Raw genomic sequence first — 18,925 nt, forward strand, 5'->3', positions numbered from 1 at the left:
GGTTCAGATGGTGGTATGTAGCATTTGTTGAAGCATTCACTCACCCTGAGTACCCGAGTGAGGTCGTTAAATTTCTTTCTGCACTGTGTGTGGCTCCTAGGAACTGCAGTGCTGCCCTAGACGTACTGAGCTACCTCCCTCCACATGGTGCAGAAGACTTGTGTCGAGGGCCTCCTGCCACTTGCCGGGTAGAGCATCGTCCTCTGTCTCTCCACAGTGAATACCAACGCTTCATCAGAGAATCTGCAGGCTCTCTCCCTGGGGTGTGGACCTGCCATGAGCACACCTGGTCGAGTCCTCCGGCTTCTTCTCCTCATTCTGCTTCTGCTTGCTGAGGCAGCTGCACAGCCAGCAATTCTGAGAATGAGGTGCTGCAGCATCAATGAACCTCCCCTTTAAGTACTGAAAAAAGCCTGTAGCAATGATGAGTTGCGATTAGACTGCACCCGATACTGGGCCACCCTTTGAGTGTAATGGCAATGAGCTTGGGTTTTAAGACTTGAATTTGGACTCCAATCATTTTATTAAGCAGTGAGCATGAATTTTGCGTGCAGTCTAAAGCATTAGCGCCTGGCGCTAATTCTCCAACTTTTCTACTGACACCGCCCATTCCTTGGCTATAACGAATTTCTAGCCCTTAATATTTCCTTGTGAACTCCTATTAACTCTATCCTCTGCTAACTCTGTAATTCCTGCTAATGCTGTACTCCAGCTGACTTCTAGCCAATTCCTCAATGCTTTTACAATTATCCCCATTTCCCCGGCTCCTCCATGGATTTATCTATTTCAAGTTAATCTTTTTTTCTTCATCCTCTGATTGTTAAAAAAAACGCAGCCAATACTCAGGGCAAACTGAAAGAGAAAAGATGGTCTGCAGTCAGTTTGAAAATGGACCAGACTCACCAACACCAAGGACTTTAAGAAGTGGACAGACTCCAAGGCTGTCTCCTTGGCCTATCCTATCGCATCAACTCCATTGGCTCCATAGAGGATTTCTCAGAAAAGCCCTGCAAATGGAAATATTTATAAAAGCTTTTTTTTTCTTTCTAAAGTATCTGGGAAGCATCCAGGGTATTCCCCATTCAGTTTACTTACATCAGTAGTGTTTCCCTTTTAGTGTAACAAATCACTTGGTGGACTAAAAGGTTTGTTTCTGTCTATGGACTTTGCACTCAATATTGAACATCCCTTGAAATGAGGGATGAGTCTAAGTCAAGATGCTTATAAACTATTTTCCATGAGCCTACTGTTGAATGACTTGGTGAGGATTTCTTAAACAATCTATTTGGCACAGTGCTGAGATACCTGCAGTTTTGTTCCCAGGCTGGGCGGCAGGATTAACAAGAAGCTATTTATACAGCTGTGGCTCTTTCTGAGACGGAGGGAAGGAGGATGTATGTGGGCTTCATTAATCATATAGCCCTCGGAAGAAACAAACAGGATCAGCACTGGGAGGGATTGTCGGCACAGCAGGTCCATTAGGACAAACTGCGGCCTGGCCCACTGTTCAGAAGTCCAACTACACTGAATCAATTCACCCACCATGTTTACTCTACTCCCTGCCCCACCCCCACAGCCACTTCTCTCCATGCATGCTTGTCTGGAGCTCAAGCACCCAGCGTCATTTGCTTTTCTCTGTTTAAACATAATCCCGAATTCAATCATTTCAATCCGAGCACGCTGTCCAGTGCAACGCCACTCACTTGGCTGAAAGATGTTTGGCCCACAAGGGTGTTTATGCTGTAAATTGGTTGTGCAAATAAGCGGCCTCCATTCAACTGAATGGGGAAGTCAGTGCCAATCACTGCCCACGGTGCTAACATTTCCATTCAAAGATGTGCACTAGAATTCTGCACAAAGCAAAGCAGAAATAGCACCCAGTCCCAATGAATGAAGAATTTCAATTTTCAGCTGATTGCGTTATTTTTGTGACATTTTAGTTCGCAAGACATTTTATTCTCATTTTACCTTTCTTACTCTTGTGAGTGGCCACACATTTTAAAGTTTATGTAAAGCTAAGGATAACCAATTATAATTCAACACTTTCAGGGCAGCTCACACGGCTCGCGACATTTTTTTTATGGGGTGGAATTAGTAGATGTGTTTGCAAGAACGTTTGACTGGTTGGTGGCTCAGTGGAAGCAACAAACGCAAACCATACTCTGAACTCGCTATGCCCTGTGTCAACAGAAAATAAAGAGGAGGCTCCCCCGTTGGTTCATTTGGTGAAGCCAGCTTGTAAATGAACCATATGGACCAGCAGGTTCCGGATTTCCTTCCTAACCTGTGTCGAGTTAGCAGCAGATGGGGCATCGCAATTGACCTCGCTACCCTTGGGCCGGCGAGCGGAAAATCAGACGAGATTCCCATTCCTGATCACTATTCTGGAATCATAGAGTGCTACAGCACAGAACCAGGCAATAAGGCCAATTAGTCTGCACTGATGTTTTCCTTCACACGAGCCAGATGGTCTGATCCAGCTCTCCTGTTTACTTTCCTACTCTCTCCCTAGCCCCACAAATATGCTTTTTTTTCAGGCAACTTTCGAAAGAATTTACAGACTTTGCTTCAACCTGTTTATGGCAGAGAGTTCTGTAATCCTAGCCATTCTGTGTAAAGAATTTGTTTCTAACTTTCCCCCCTTTATTCTTTTTGGGATTATGTTAAATTTGACCAGTGGAAACATTGCGGGGGGAATGGGATCAGTTTTCAAGTGTCCATGTTCATCGGCCAGACTGTGGGTGGAGCGTTCACCTCCTGGCTGGTGAACTTTGCCAGAGGAACCAAATCATTTTCATAGCCGAGCTAGCAGTGTTTCCTTAAAGAGGAGAGCCATCAGAGGTAGGGGAGAGCGGTTGTTGAGGGCTCAGCAGTGGGTGGGTAGATGTTTGTGGGGCCAGGAGGCACAATATCGCTTCTCCTAGCATCATTGCTCCTTACCTGGAGCATTATCCAAGCGGCCTCCAGTGATCCCTCTAAGATGTGCTGGTTTAGCGACTTTACATTGAATTTCACTGGGCAGGCTTGTGCAGCATTAAGAACATAAGAAATAGGAGCAGGAGTAGGCCATTTGGCCCTTCGAGCCTGCTCCGTCATTCATCAAGATCATGGCTGATTTTCTACCTCAACTCCGCCTTCCTGCACTATCCCCATATCCCTTAATTCCCTTCATTCCCAAAAATTTATCGACCTCTGTCTTGAATATACTCAACAACTGAGCATCCACAGCTCTCTGGGGTAGAGAATTCCAAAGATTCACAACCCTTTGAATGAAGAAATTTCACCTCATCTCAGTCCTAAGTGTCCTACCCCTTATTCTGTGACTGTGACCCTGTGTTCTAGATTCCCCAGAAAGGGGAAACATTTTCCCAGCATTAACCCTGTCAAGCCCCTTAAGTATTTTATATGTTTCAATTAGATCACCTCTCATTCTTCTAAACGCTAAAGAACATAGGCCTAGTCTACTCAATCTCTCCTCATAGGGCAATCCCCTCATCCCAGGAACCAGTCTAGTGAACAGTCACTGCACTCCCTCTGAGGCAAGTATGTCTCTCCTTAGGTAAGGAGACCGGAAATGTACACGGTACTCCAGGTGTGGCCTCGCTAATGCCCTGTTTAATTGTAATAAGACTTCTTTACTCTTATACTCTAATCCCTTTGTAACAAAAGCTAACATATCATTTGCTTTCCTAATTGCTTGCTGTAGCTGGATGTTAACTTTCTGTGATTCATGTACAAGGACACCCAGGTCCCTCTGAGTGCAAACATTTCCCAGTCTCTCACCATTCAAAAAATATTCTGCTTTTTTGTTTTTCCCACCAAAGTGGATAACTTCACACTTCCCCACATTGTATTTCATTTGCCTTGTTCTTGCCCACTCAGTCAACCTGTCTATATCTCTCTGCAGCCTCTTTATATCCTCCTCACAGCTTACTTTCCCACCTAACCTTGTATCATCAGCAAACTTGGATTCGTTACACTCAGTCCCTTCACCTATAGATTGTAAATAGCTGAGGCCCAAGCACTGACCCTTGCGGTACCCCGCTAGTTACAGCCTGCCAACCTGAAAAAGTCCCAATTTTCCCTACTCTCTGTTTTCTGTCCATTAGCCAATCCTCAATCCATGCTAATATATTACCCCCAAGAGCATGAGTCCTAATTTTGTGTAATAACCTCTTGTGTGGCACCTTATCGAATGCTTTTTGAAAATCTAAATACACTACACCCACTGGTTCCCCCTTATCCATCCTACTAGTTACATTTTCGAAAAACTCTGACAGATTTGTAAAACACGATTTCCCTTTCATAAAACCATGTTGGCTCTGCCTAATCATATTGGCCCAGAAATTCGGGTCGGGGGCTTCCCGCGGGTGCAAGCCCCCGACCTGCACTTACCTAGCGCGCTGGCCATTGAGCTGTGGGCCCACATGGGATTCCGATCCTGGGCCTCCTTCAACTGCCGGCGCGCAGTGCTTGCGTATCCCAGGGGCGCAGTTAGTTCGATGCGTCCCCTGGGATCACGTGGGCCATGGAGAGCCAATGGTAGCAGGGAAATGCTTCATTCATAAGTTTGACAGGAAGAGCTGTCAAACCTATGAATACTATAAGCCCCAAAACATCACTAAAACTTCAAATAAATTTTTTTTAAATCACATTTTTAAAATAACTATAAATTACATGAAATAACTATTTTAAACAATAATTTAAATTTTTGAAAAAAATAATTACATTTTCTAACGGGGCTAAAAATCAACTTACCTTTCTTTAAAGTATTTAAAAATAATAAACCTGTGGAAAAAATGTTTTAATTTTAATTAATTCACCACTTACCTTGTTAAAAGCAGGCCTTGCGCCTGCTTTTTAAAAGTGTAACTGCTGGAGACTTACCCTCCCGGAGAAACCTGCAAAAAAAACGTAAGTTCAATGCGCACGCGTTCGACCACTGAACCCCTTCTTTCAGGGGAACGGAAGTGCTGGTTTCCCGCGCATGTGCAGTGCATGCACGAAACCGGCACTTTCGTTGGGCGTACGCGTGAGTACCCCGTGCGTACTCACGCGTTGGGACCTGAATTTCTGGGCCATTATGATTTTCTAAGTGCCCTGTTACCACGTCCCTAATAATAGATTCTAGCATTTTGCCTACTACTGATTCCAGATTGCATCGGGCTCTTATAGTCGTAGGAGTCTTTCTGCATTATTCATTAGGCTCTCAAACTGTTTTAGGTAGGAATGCTAGATGCCTATTTCCCCACATGCTCCAACATCATGGTAGGCTGGACACCAAAGTCGGCAATATTGTATCGCTATTTACCCTATCATAAAATTTCATAATCTTGACAACCTCTTTCTGGACACCCTTTAATCTTAACAGCTGCAGCGAAATATGCCTTAACTTCTCAAATCCCTCTTCATAACTGTAACCCTTCATTCCTGGTAACATCCCAGTCAATCTATGCTGCAGCTATTCCATTCCTTTCTATATTGTCATGCCCAAAACTAGACACAATACTCCAACTGTGGTCACTAAAGTCTTGTACACATTCACCATTAACTCCTTGCTTTTGTATTCTATGCCTTTAGGCTCTCAGGAGGCAGTTCAGTCATTGTAAACTTTTAAGGAGGCTGCGTGCCGTCATTTTAACAGGATTTCTATTTTTAACCCAATGTTGGCCGGGTTTCCCGAGCCTCGTGAAACCCAGCAGGTAAAAGGAGATGAGAAGGGCTGAATCCGTCATGTAAGTGCCTTTACAGCACTGCTTGTGGGTCAGGAGGAGCAGGAATGTTTCCTCCAGCACAACAAGCTAACATGAAAACACCTGCCCACCACCGCGATCTCCCCCGATGCCACACACCCATCACCAACCCCTGCGATCACCAACTACCCCCATGATCACTGACCGCCCCCTGAGAACACCAAACCCCCATAGCTCACCAACTCCCCCATAGATCACCAACCCCCCATAGATCACCAACCCCCCATAGATCACCAACCCCCCATAGATCACCAACCCCCCCATAGATCACCAACCCCACCATAGATCACCAACCCCACCATAGATCACCAACCCCCCCATAGATCACCAACCCTCCATAGATCACGAACCCCCCATAGATCACCAACCCCCCATAGCTCACCAACCCCCCCATAGATCACCAACCCCCCATAGCTCACCAACCCCCACATAGATCACCAACCCCCCATAGATCACCAACCCCACCATAGATCACCAACCCCCCATAGATCACCAACCCCACCATAGATCACCAACCCCCCATAGATCACCAACCCTCCATAGATCACGAACCCCCCATAGATCACCAACCCTCCATAGATCACCAATCCCCCCATCACCAACCCCCCCATAGATCACCAACCCTCCATAGATCACGAACCCCCCATAGATCACCAACCCTCCATAGATCACCAACCCCCCCATAGATCACCAACCCCCCATAGATCACCAACCCCCCCCGCAAAGATCACCAACCCCCCCATAGATCACCAACCCCCCATAGATCACCAACCCCCCCCATAGATCACCAACCCCCCCATAGATCACCAACCCCCCCATAGATCACCAATCCCCCCATCACTGACCCTGCCAAAGATCACCAACCCCGCCACAGATCACCAACCCCGCCAAAGATCACCAACCTTCACACGATCAGCGACCTCCCCTGCAATGACCGACACCCCCCAGGATCACCGACCCCGCGCCCCCCCCCCGTGATCACACCCAACCCTCCTAACCATGCTCTACCCACCCCTCACTCCCCCCGCCCCCACCCCGCCACAATCTCTACCCCAATAACCACTAAACCTACCTGCTCCTGGGCTGCGGCCTTTTCTGGAGTGTTCCCCACCCGACAAGCAGCCGAACCTGTCGATCAGGCTGGCTTCCAGGCGGGGAATCTGCTCTAAGAAAATAAACACACGCCAACGTTCAGTCCTGGGGCCAACATGTGTATGGCACCATTGAGTGAGGACATGATCAAGCTTCATTGGAGGGCCCTCACACAGTACAAAAACCTAAAAATACTCAATGAAGAATACATGAAGGGCTGACACTGTGGCTAAGTATTGTACTATGCAATCAATTGCAATGCTTTGAGTTGCCACAGACTGATGATGTTCGGAGTGATTATTTGCAAGGTCTTCTGTGTCCTTCTGCGCATGCGCCCTCATTTGGGAAGACCATCTGGGTAGCCTGAAGACCGTTTCAGTACTGCGCAAGCGCACTCAATCAGCCGTGCATGTGCAGTACGAGGCATGAGGAAGCCAGAAGTGGGGCCTGCTATTATGTCCGTGTATAATTGAGACACGGACTGCAGGAGTTGATTATAACAAGTCTTTACTGAATGGAGACAACCTGGAAACTGAAACTACAGAAGCCTGCTAGGGCCTTTTATACAGGGGTGGTCAATGCCGGTACTGCAGTCTGAGACCAGTTATTCCCTTAAAGGGACATACACAACAATTCCTCCCCTTTTAGATAAACAGTACATAACATTCATTTAACAACTAAATAATAACTAATTACAATTACAACTACGATTGCTAGATACATTGGTTGAAGTTAAGCAATTATAAGTTCAGTCTTTGAGGAGGCTTCCTGATTCTGTCTGGATAACGCCTCTTTGAGGTATCAGGTTCTTCTGGCAAGGTTGAGTCGGGATCAATGTCGTTGTTTGGTTCGTCTGCTTCCAATATCACCGATTCTGCGGTAGATGCAATTGGTACTTCGGTTTTATCGCCAGGTGTATCAAATCGTGGTGTGGAGTTGACGTTTTCCAGTGACTCTAGAATCTGGTCAGCATGGCGTCTTACAATGCTCTCTCCAACGTCCACGGTATACATTAGAGGTCCTTGCCGTGTACAGATCGTTCCTGGCTGCCATTTCTCTGTGCGGTAGTCCCGGGCCAAAACTGGTTGACCTATCTTAAAACTCCTGGTCGGCCTTTCATTCATATTCTGAAACTGCCTGTTCTCCACATCTCTTCTGACGTTTGGCTTAACCAAATCCAAGCGGCATCGTAGTCTTCGATTGAAGAACATCATGGCTGGAGTTTGGTTGGTAACCGCATGTGTCGCATTCCGGTAGGCAAACAAGAAGTTATCCACCTTGTGTTGTAGGGGTATATCTTCATTACACATTGCCTTGATAGCCTTCTTGAATGTTTGAACAAACCTCTCGGCCAATCCATTAGTGGCTGGATGATATGGGGCGGATGTGTAATGCTTAACACCATTGTTCTTTAAGAACCTCCGGAACTCTTCAGACACAAACTGTGGTCCATTGTCAGAGCAAACCTGTTCAGGCAGCCCATTCCTGGCGAATATGGTTCGTAAGGCTGTGATAGTTTTTTCTGTGGTGGTTGAGGACATTTTTATTACCTCTGGCCACTTTGAATGTGCATCCACCGCAATTAAAAACATCGAGTCCATAAAGGGATCAGCAAAATCAATGTGCACCCTTTGCCATGGAGATGAGGGCCACTCCCATGGATGTAGAGGGGCTTGTGGTGGGGCGTTTTGGACCTTCTGGCATCCTGTACAGCTCTTGGTCATCTCTTCGATTTCTCGATCGATTCCCGGCCACCACACAAACGCTCTGGCTAAGTTCTTCATTTTTACCCCTCCCAGATGACCCTCATGAAGCTCATTGAGCACTCTATCCTTCAATTTGGGTGGAATTACTACTCTGGGTCCACACATCAAGGTTCCTCTGCACACTGACAGCTGTTCTCTTCTCGGCGAGAATGCTGGCAGCAGTGGTTCGCCATGTGCTGGCCATCCCTTCACCATTAAATCATAGACCCAGGAGAGTGTCGGGTCATTTCGTGTTTCCTTTTCTATGTTTGCATTCGTCACAGGGAGACATTCGACTATAGTCGAGTGGAATAACTCCACTGGATCCACTGCCAGTTCTTCTTCCACCGTCGGCAACGGTAGGCGCGACAATCCATCAGCATTCCCATGCTGTTTAGTTCCTTTGTACTCGATGTCATATTGGTGTGCCCCTAGGAAAAGGGACCACCTCTGTAGCCGTTGTGCCATCATTATTGGTACGCCCTTCTGAGGGTTGAAAATGGAGACGAGAGGTTGATGATCAGTTAGTAGAGTAAATTTCTGACCGTGTAGGTAGTGATTGAACTTCTTCACCCCCCACACCAGGCTGAGGGCATCTCTGTCAATCTGGGCGTAGTTACGCTCGGCTGAAGTTAACGAGCGTGACGCAAAAGCTATCGGCCTCTCTGAACCATCAAGGAATTTATGTGATAGTACCGGCCCAATGCCGTAGGGAGACGCATCACACGCCAGTCTTATCGGTAGTGATGGGTTGTAGTGAGCCAATACTTCTCTTGAAATGATTAGGTCCTTACTCTTCTGAAAGGCCCGCTTACATTCATCACTCCATTTCCATGCTACTCCCGTTCGTAGTAGGACGTTCAGTGGATGCAGAATTGTGGACAAATTCGGCAAAAACTTATGGTAGTAATTCACCAATCCGAGGAATGACCTCAGTTGCAACACATTTTCAGGCGCTGGAGCCTTAACTACCGCTTCAATTTTGTCAGGGGACTTATGCAACCCCTCTTCATCAATCACGTGGCCACAATACGATATCCGTTTCTTAAAAAACTCGCACTTGGGGCGATTGGCTCGTAGCCCATGTTCACGTAGTCTAGTGAGCACCTGCTCTAGGTTGGCAAGGTGTTCACTGTCATCTTCACCTGTCACTAGGATGTCGTCAAAGTAACACTGAGTCCCCGGAATCCCTTGCAGGACTTGTTCCATCGCTCTTTGCCATATCGCCGGAGCTGATGCTACTCCGAATACCAGTCGATTATACTGGTAAAGACCTTTGTGAGTGTTTATCATGAGATATTTCCTAGAGGATTCTTCAACCTCCATCTGCAAATATGCTTGTGCTAGGTCAATTTTTGTAAAACGCTTCCCTCCAGATAGTGAGGCGAAGATGTCTTCTATCCTTGGAAGAGGATATTGTACTGTGTGAAGGACTGGGTTCACTGTCACCTTGAAGTCCCCACAGATGCGAACCTTCCTTGGCTCCTCAGACTTATTGTTTAACGTTTTCTTCATGACAGGAATGATGGGTGTCGCCCACTCGCTCCAGTCTACCTTAGATAACACGCCTGCATTCTCCAGATTCTCCAGCCCTGCCTCGACGGCTGGGCGAATTGCATATGGTACCGGTCTCGCTTTGAAAAACTTGGGAATTGCATTCTCCTCTATTTTTATCGAGGCGGTTACGCCTTTAAGAGTGCCCAGTTCTTGTTGAAATACCTCTTTGGCGTCAGCTAAGATTGTTGACAATCGTCCAGGAGTGACGTCGTCATCCTTTTTACCAGCCACCATCAGTGCCTGAATGGAGTGCCAGTCTAAACTTATCTTTCTGATCCATTCACGTCCCAATAACGGTGGTCCACCATCTTGCAGAATGTAGAGATACAATTTCCGTATTTTCTTGCCGTTGTATTTGACAGGCACCCTTATTTTTCCTCTGGGGTATACTTTTTGCCCCGTATACGTCCTCAAGACAATGGATGTCTCTCTCAAGGGTATGTGTGAGAATAGCTGCTCGTAGTCTCATCGATTCATGATGGTTAGCGCTGATCCTGTATCCAATTCCATTTTGACTTGGGACCCTGCTATCGTGAGGGTGACCCAAATGGTTCGGTGATCCTCTTTTGCGATTACGTTGTGAAGTTTGAGACAGCTTAGTCTCTTGTTCCCGGATTCACTATCGCTCATCTGGTCTTCGGAACTACTGTCCGTCATCTTTTGTACTTTCCTGTACGGTTCCTTAGTAGCCTTTTTGTTGTCATTGGTCTTCTTCCCAGACCTGCAAACTCGTGCAATGTGTCCCATCTTTCCGCATTGCCTGCATATTTTGTCCTTGTACCAGCAGTCCTTCTGGTCATGGTTTGTTCTGCCGCAGCGATAACATTTTGCAAATCCCCGTGTCATTTCGTGGGTGCCATATTCCTGTGGCTTTTGTTGTATTTCCGCAGCTCCCCTTGCTGTTGCTTCGTACGATACTGCCATGCTGAAAGCCTTATCTAGCGTCAGCTCTTTCTCTGAGAGTAACCTCTTCTGGGTTCCTTCACTCAGGAGTCCACAGACAAATTTGTCCCGTAAGGTATCTGCCAGTCCTGCTCCGAACTGGCAGTGCTTTGATAGCTTGCGTAGTTCCGTAAGGTAATCAGCATTGCTCTCATTTTTATGCTGATTTCTCCTGTGGAATTTAAATCTTTCTGCTATCAGCAGCGGTGTAGGATTTAGGTGTTCCTGTAGGATAGCAACAATTTCGTTAAAACTCTTCGCCTTCGGTTTGGCTGGAGTAATCAGGTCCCGCAATAGGCCGTACGTTCTTGCGCCCATTAAATTTAGCAATACCGATGCCTTTTTCTCATCGGCTATTTCGTTTGCCTCGCAATGTACCTCGACTCTTTCCACATACGTGGTCCAGTCTTCTATTGCATTATCGAAGGCAGTGATATCGCCAGTCTTTGGCATCTTGAAAATCTAAGATGGCGCCTCCCGCGCTTTTCCTTCGTCCCCGATGGATCAAAATGACGCCTCCCGCGCTTATCCTTCTTCCCCGCCGAGTTAAGATGGCGCCTCCCGCGCTTTCCCGCTGCTGCCGCTGCTGCCAACGCTGTTGCTGGCGATTATATTTATTTTACTATCTTGTAATGGCGGCGCCCTATGGTCTTCGCGCCTCCCCGATCGCTGCTGCCAACGCCGCTCTCCGCGGTATTTTTATTTTTCTATCACGCTTCAATATTTGCTCCGTTAATTGAAGAACCATTCCTGTCGTGGAGCGGACCCTCTGGGACACTTCCCTCCTTCTTCTTAGGTCCGAACGCTGCCCGGCTTCGAAGCACCGGCCGCGCCCTGTGTGCTCCACCCTCTCTCTCTCTCTTTGCTTCCCGACTCGCTGCCCGGCCCCGTTGCAGAGCCACCCGATCGAGCTCTAGCCCACCGCAGCCCAGGAAGGATCAGTGCACTACCTGCCACCAGCCCGATTAGCTGGGAAACCACAGACTGGAGAACCAAGCCTGGCTCTCGACAGTCTCTCCTGCAACTTTTCAATTCGATGATATGGAGGGCGGTTGCCCACGGTCGACGCCCGTTTCTCGAGTTCCTTTGGATTATTTTTTTTTTTTCTTTCTTCTGGCTTCGACCTTCAACAACGTCGTCTGAGGTGCTGCCGAGTTGCAGGTAAGTTCGTTTCCTGCTCGTCGCCAGTATTATGTCCGTGTATAATTGAGACACGGACTGCAGGAGTTGATTATAACAAGTCTTTACTGAATGGAGACAACCTGGAAACTGAAACTGCAGAAGCCTGCTAGGGCCTTTTATACAGGGGTGGTCACTGCCGGTACTGCAGTCTGAGACTAGTTATTCCCTTAAAGGGACATACACAACACCTGCCAAAGCAAGTTGCCGAGCCTGGCTGAGCCTAGAGCTGCTTGTTGCCTGTTGTCTAGTGATAAAAATTCTTTAATTCAGAATGAAGGGACCAAGATCAAGGCTACAATTTTAAGGCAGAAACGCTCATTAAAATAGGAAATGGAAAATAAGTGTAAATACTCGCTGGCCTCCGGATCTCAAGTACGATAGGAGGAAGCTAGTAAGGATTTGCCTGTCAATAAACCAATGGGTGTAGGCGTATGGGTGCATCAGTGCGGTGCGTGTGTCGTGTGCACATGTCGGGTGCATCTATGGGACGTGTGTGTCTGTGGGTACATGTGTGGGGTGCGTTTGTGTGTCATACACACACACACCCCACACACACACACACCCACACACGCACACACCCACACACAACCCCCCCACACACACACACCCCACACACGCACACACCCACACACGCACACACCCACACACAACCCCCCCACACACACACACCCCCCACACACACGCACCCCCCACACACACTCACACCCCACACACACAATCGATTTTGTGGTCATGATTCTCAATACGATAAGTACTCAAACTCAACAGGATGCTCAGAGGAGAGGCCCAAGAAGGAAATTTGGATACTTATGCCTTTCTCATTCTCACCCATCTCCCATCAATCAGTTACAATCTGGCATAGAGAGTCTTGTACAGGTTGCTGCCGCACACTCATTAGTGGAATAGCACAGGGAGGGGCTGAAAAGAGGAGAGAGAAAAAATCACTGCAAAATAAGCAAAAGTGTGTAATATAAAAGAATCCGTAGACAGGAAATTACTTTTGGCAATATTAGCAAATAAACACTTAAAGGTTGATACCCCAATCAGGCGCTTCTGGCAAAATGAGGTGTTTGCAAGGAGCACTGGCTGGAAAATTATGAGTCCGCCGTGTGGGTTCCATCCATCCATTTAAATGAGTGAAAAATCAGGGGAATCGCCCCACGATATCCCGACCACTCCTTGCGAACGCCACTCCTGGCCGGAAGCATGCAGTTGGGAATCAGACCTTTACTGTGTCCGTCTGATGTTCTTCTGCCTGTTATTCTAACAGAGGCATTAACACCTCCTTTAATGTAGTCGATAGAGGACTGTTGAACGAACACATTATTAAGTATTTACTTGTTAATGCTGCAAACAATATTTTAAAGGCTTCTACCTTTACATCTGTCTCCACCGCCAAGGCTCCTTTTGTACTGAAGTTGCAACAAGACACCTGAATCTGTCGTCTAACAGTAACCAGCAGCCAAAAGATTATACCAAGCAGTACCCAGGAAGTAGCACCAACTAAAGTGCAGTCTTCCAGGAGCAACACGCCTGACGGGAGAGGCTGTGGGAGAGTGTTCCAGTGAGGAGTTAGGGATTATGTTGCATTTTGATGTAAAAACCATCAAGAACTGTGAAAAGGAATGGGAAGTGAGGTGTAAGGTAGAAGATTGATGTTTGCAGTCCTGCCAGGGGCAGTAATTTGTTATTGGAAACAATTCCACAGCAATCACTTTCCAAGTACCTGTGTTACCTCCTCGCAATTAAAAAGATGAAAGTCAATTAAATGCATTATGTACATGTGAAACCAAAAACTCATGTCTTGGGGCTTAAAGGGATTGACATACTTTATTCCACTGTTTCCAAAAAAAACAATTGCATTTAATAAAGAACATAAGAACATAAGAAATAGGAGCAGGAATGGGCCACTTGGCCCCTCGAGCCTGCTCCGCCATTTAATAAGATCACGGCTGATCTTGGGCTCAAAGCCACTTCCCTGCCCGCTCCCCATAACCCTTCACTCCCTTATCTTGCAAAAACCTGTCTATCTCCACCTTAAATGTATTTAATGACCCAGCCTCCTCAGCTCTCTGGGGCAGAGAATTCCACAGATTCACGACCCTCTGAGAGAAGAAATTCCTCCTCATCTCAGTTCTAAAAGGGCGACCCTTTATTCTGAAACTGTGCCCCCGAGTTCTAGATTTCCCCACGAGGGGAAACATCCTCTCTGCATCCACCCGGTCGAGCCCCCTCAGTATCTTAGATGTTTCAATACGATTCAAAAAGATAAAAACAGGGTTCTTTGTTTTTTTATACCAAAAACCCATGAGTTATGTACTTATGCCCCCTTACGCCAAGTGGCATATAAAATGGAAAAAGTAAGAAAACTGCAGTCCATCTTTGTTTTCTTCCTTTTTCTTACTAAGAAAACTATTTTTCCGAAGCTTAATTGCCGTGTAAATGTTAAAATGAAAGCATATTAATAAAATTCCTCCAAAGGGTTACTCAAGCGTCTGAATGTTTAATTTTGCAAGTTGACTCCCAAAGCAATAGACTTTTTAATTCTTGGTGTTTTTACAGGAGTGCCACACCTGTGCCGGTGAATTGGAGTCCACCAATCTGGAAATATGTTCTTTCTCCCAAACACAATTCCTGGAAATTGCAGACCTACAGTAGATGGAATGTGGAAACACATAGTTCTGCAAAAAAAAACAAGGAAACTAAAGAAACAGGGCAGCGAGGAACTTGTGCTCCTTCGGAATGGCGCAACGGTACAAAACCTTGCCTGCTCAGGACAGTGCCTGAGAAATTAGCTTTAATCCCAGACCTGTACCATTGGTACAAGAGAAATCATAGCACGGCATAGGAAATTTTGAGGAAGAAGGCAGGAGGGCACAGACAGGTTAGTGGAGTGGGAACATAGGTGGCAGATACAGGTTGTTGCAGACAAATAGTCAGATTCCTAGCAAAGTGGAGGAACAAGGAGACCTGGGGTGCACATACATAGATCTTTAAAAGTGGGAATGTAGGTAAATAAAAGGCCATAGAAAAGTAAGTGAAATGGACGTTGTGTATATAAGAAAGAAAAATTTGCATTTATATAGCGCCTTTCATGACCACCGGACGTCCAAAAGCACTTTTACAGCCACTGAAGTGCTTTTTGAAGTGTAGCCACTGTTGTAATGTAGGAAACACGCAGCCAATTTCTGCACAGCAAGCTCCCACAAACAGCGATGTGTTAATGACTAGACAATCATTTTTTTGTTATGTTAATTGAGGGATAAACATTGGCCAGGACACCGGGGATAACTCCCCTGCTCTTCTTCGAAATAGTGCCATGGGATCTTTTACGTCCACCTTAGAGAGCAGGCAGGGCCTCGGTTTAACGTCTCATCCGAAAGACGGCACCTCCAACAGTGCAGCGCTCCCTCAGCACTGCACTGGAGTGTCAGCCCAGATTTTTGTGCTCGAGTCTCTGGAGTGGGACTTGAACCCACAACCTTCTGACTCAGAGGCGAGGGAAGAAGTGGTATTTAACTTGAACAAGGTATTAGTTAGATCACAATTGGAGTATTGCATACAGTTCAGGGCACCCCATTATCGGAAGGTTATTAGAGCCACGTGGGAGGGGGGAGGGTCAGTAAAGATTCACTGCAAGTATACCAGGAATAAAAGGCAACAGTTATGAAGAAAGGCTTGAAAACATGGGGCATTTTCACTTGAACAAAAAAGATTAAAGGGATCTATCAGAGGTTTTCAAAATTATGATAGGCTTGAGGGAGAAAATTAGGAAAGAGTGTTTCTACTGGTTGGTGAATCAGTAACAAAGGGGCCATAAATTCAGGATAGTCACTATAAGAAAGAAGGGAAAAGTTCAAAGACATCTTTTCACAAAGAGTGTTTATAATGGAATAATGGAGTGCTCTACCACAAGTGGCTGTTTTCTGGGGATATTGGAAAAGGATAGGGAAATGAGATCAGATTAATTAGCTTCAGTTGAAGAAAAATGGCCTTTTCTGTGCTGTAAATTCCATAATTGTAATCAATACTAATACCAGACGTGTACCAACAGTACAAGAGAAATTAGTGCCAGTACTAGCACGAGATAAATCAGCACCAGAACTGGAGCAGACCCAGACAGGACAAGAAAAGTCTGTGACACAACTGGACCTGTCCCAGAAAGTACAGGATCAATTAGTGCCAGACTGGACGAATCCTGTGTATTACAAGAGGATTCAGTGCCAGTGCTGGATCTGGCCCGACAGTATACAATAAATCAGTACTCGTACTGGACTAATCCCAGAGAGTAAAAAGACAAATTAGTGCCAGTATTGGGCCTGGCCCAGGTAGTACAAAAGGAATTAGTGCCAGAACTAGACCAGGCCCAACAGTACATGATACGTCTGCATTAGTACAGGACTAGTCCCAGACAGTAATGATAAATTGGTGCCGCTACTGGACCAATTTTGGGAAGTACAAGATAAATCAGTACTGATAAATTCCCAGGTAGTATAGCTGGAATTATTTATTTGTGAATGCACAACTGGTACAACGAAGTTTGGAAAAAAATTCAAAATACAAACTATAACATAGGGAAATAACTATAAGTAAAAAAGTGTCAAGGGACTTAGGTCGACATCATATTCTTTAGCCATTCAGTAGCCTTGGGGTCAGCATTGTGGAGTGTGGAAAGTCCTCCTGGTAGGCCAGTGTGAAACGAGCAGTCATTCAGTAGATGTGCGGTTTCCTCAACTGCACCGCAGCCACACCGAGGGCTGTTCCCACGTACCCAGGTGTGGTCATTTGCCGTATACCTTACCACCCCACATCTAAAATGGTTGAGCTTGTACCAGAGAATGAATGGCCTGGATATTAACAGAGGCGAGTTATGTAGGCTGGGTGGGGTGGGGGTGGGGGAGAAAGGGGATCCGGTGGGGGGGACAGGGTGGAGGAATTTTGGACTAGAAATCCGGAAGTCTGGTTTCCAAAAAGCGTGCGTCTTTTGTCCTTGACAGGTTCCCTGCCCAGAAGTCAGCCTAATTGTCAGGCTTGGCTACCAGTCGGGCGGGGAGGACTCCAGAGCAGGCTGCGGGAACAGGTAGCTCCAATCCCCGAACCCGGGGGGAATCCGATCCCGGGGCGTCCGATCCCCAACCCCAGAGGGAGGTCCAATCCTAAGGGGCGTCCGATCCCGGGAAGTGGTACGATCCAAGGGGAAGGTCCGATCCTGAGGGGGTCCAACCCCCTACCTCGGGGGGGGGTTCAACCCATGACCGCGGAGTGGGGTGGTCGGATACCAAGGGGGGGTCCGATCCCTGACCCCAGAGGGAGGTCCAATCCCAAGGGGCGTCTGATCCCGGGAAGTGGTACAATCCCAGGGGAAGGTCCGGTCCTGGGCGGGTCCGATCCCTGACCTCGGGGGGGGGGGTGGGCAGGGGTTCAATCCGCGACCCCGGGGGGGCGGTCAGATACCAAGAGGGGGTCTGATCCCCGACCCTGGGGGTCTTTGTATTGGGGGGGTCTGATGGGGAGCGAGTTTGGGGGTCCGGGGCGAAGCACTCCTGCTCCTCCTGACCCACAAGCCGTTCTTAAAGGCATTCACCTTCTCCCCGAAGCTGTCCTCACCTCTCTTCAACTGACGGGTTTCCCGAGGCCTGCAAAGTAGGTTAAATCAGAGGCTGCCAGCCTCATTAAAATATTTAAATTGCCAACCCACCTCCTGGGAGCGGGTTGGCTGCCCGCCCCTTGTCCCGCCTCTGTAAACCCAGAAGTGGGTGGATTGGAGGTGGGTTGGGGTCGGGTTTCAGATTTTTAAAATTTTAACATCTGACCCGACCCGAACCCACACGTTTTTGTGTGTTAAAATTCTCCCCCATTGTAATATTGGACTCGCCTCAGTGCCAATACAAGGGACATCACTACTGCCTGGGATGGATCAATTACTGGCATTGAATCCTTTAAGAACAGTTCAAATGTGCCAAGGTCAATTAAGGTAAGATCTGATAAAAACAATGTAGTTATATATTTTTTTAATTGCATTAAGAACATTAGAAATAGGGGGCCATATGACCCTCGAGTTGCTCCGCCATTCAATAAGACCATGATTGATCTTCTACCTCAACTCCACTTTCCCGCCCTATCCCCAAATCCCTTGACTCCCTTAGCGTCCAAAAATCTATCGATCTCTGTGTCTTGAATATACTCAGCGACTGAGCATCTACAGCCCTCTGGGGGAGAGAATTCCAAAGGTTCACAACCCTCTGCGTGAAGAAATTTCTCCTCATCTCAGTCCTAAATGGGTAGCCCCTTATCCTGAGACTATGCCCCCTGGTTCTAGACTCTCCAGCCAGGGGAAACAACCTCTCAGCATCTACCCTGTCAACAATTTGCTTCCGAGACCAATGTGTCAGATGGCTAATTGTACGCTGAAATCTTATTATTTGTGCTACTGTAGGAATTGACGAATTCCTAACTAATAACTGAGGTCGACTCAGGAGATCAATCAAACAGGTCTTTAATGTAAGACTAAACGAGTTCAAACAGTTTGTTGAGATCGATACAGGAGAACCACGAAAACAGGTCTTAACAAGATGGAGATTCCACGAGGACTGCTTGGGCAGTCATGTGGTTTGCGACGTGACGTCATCGCGTTTTCCCGCGCTCTTAAAGGGG

This window comes from Somniosus microcephalus, chromosome 24 (assembly GCF_052327205.1).
Source record: "Somniosus microcephalus isolate GS21.2 chromosome 24, FLI_Smic_1.0, whole genome shotgun sequence".
Lineage (NCBI taxonomy): Eukaryota > Metazoa > Chordata > Chondrichthyes > Squaliformes > Somniosidae > Somniosus > Somniosus microcephalus.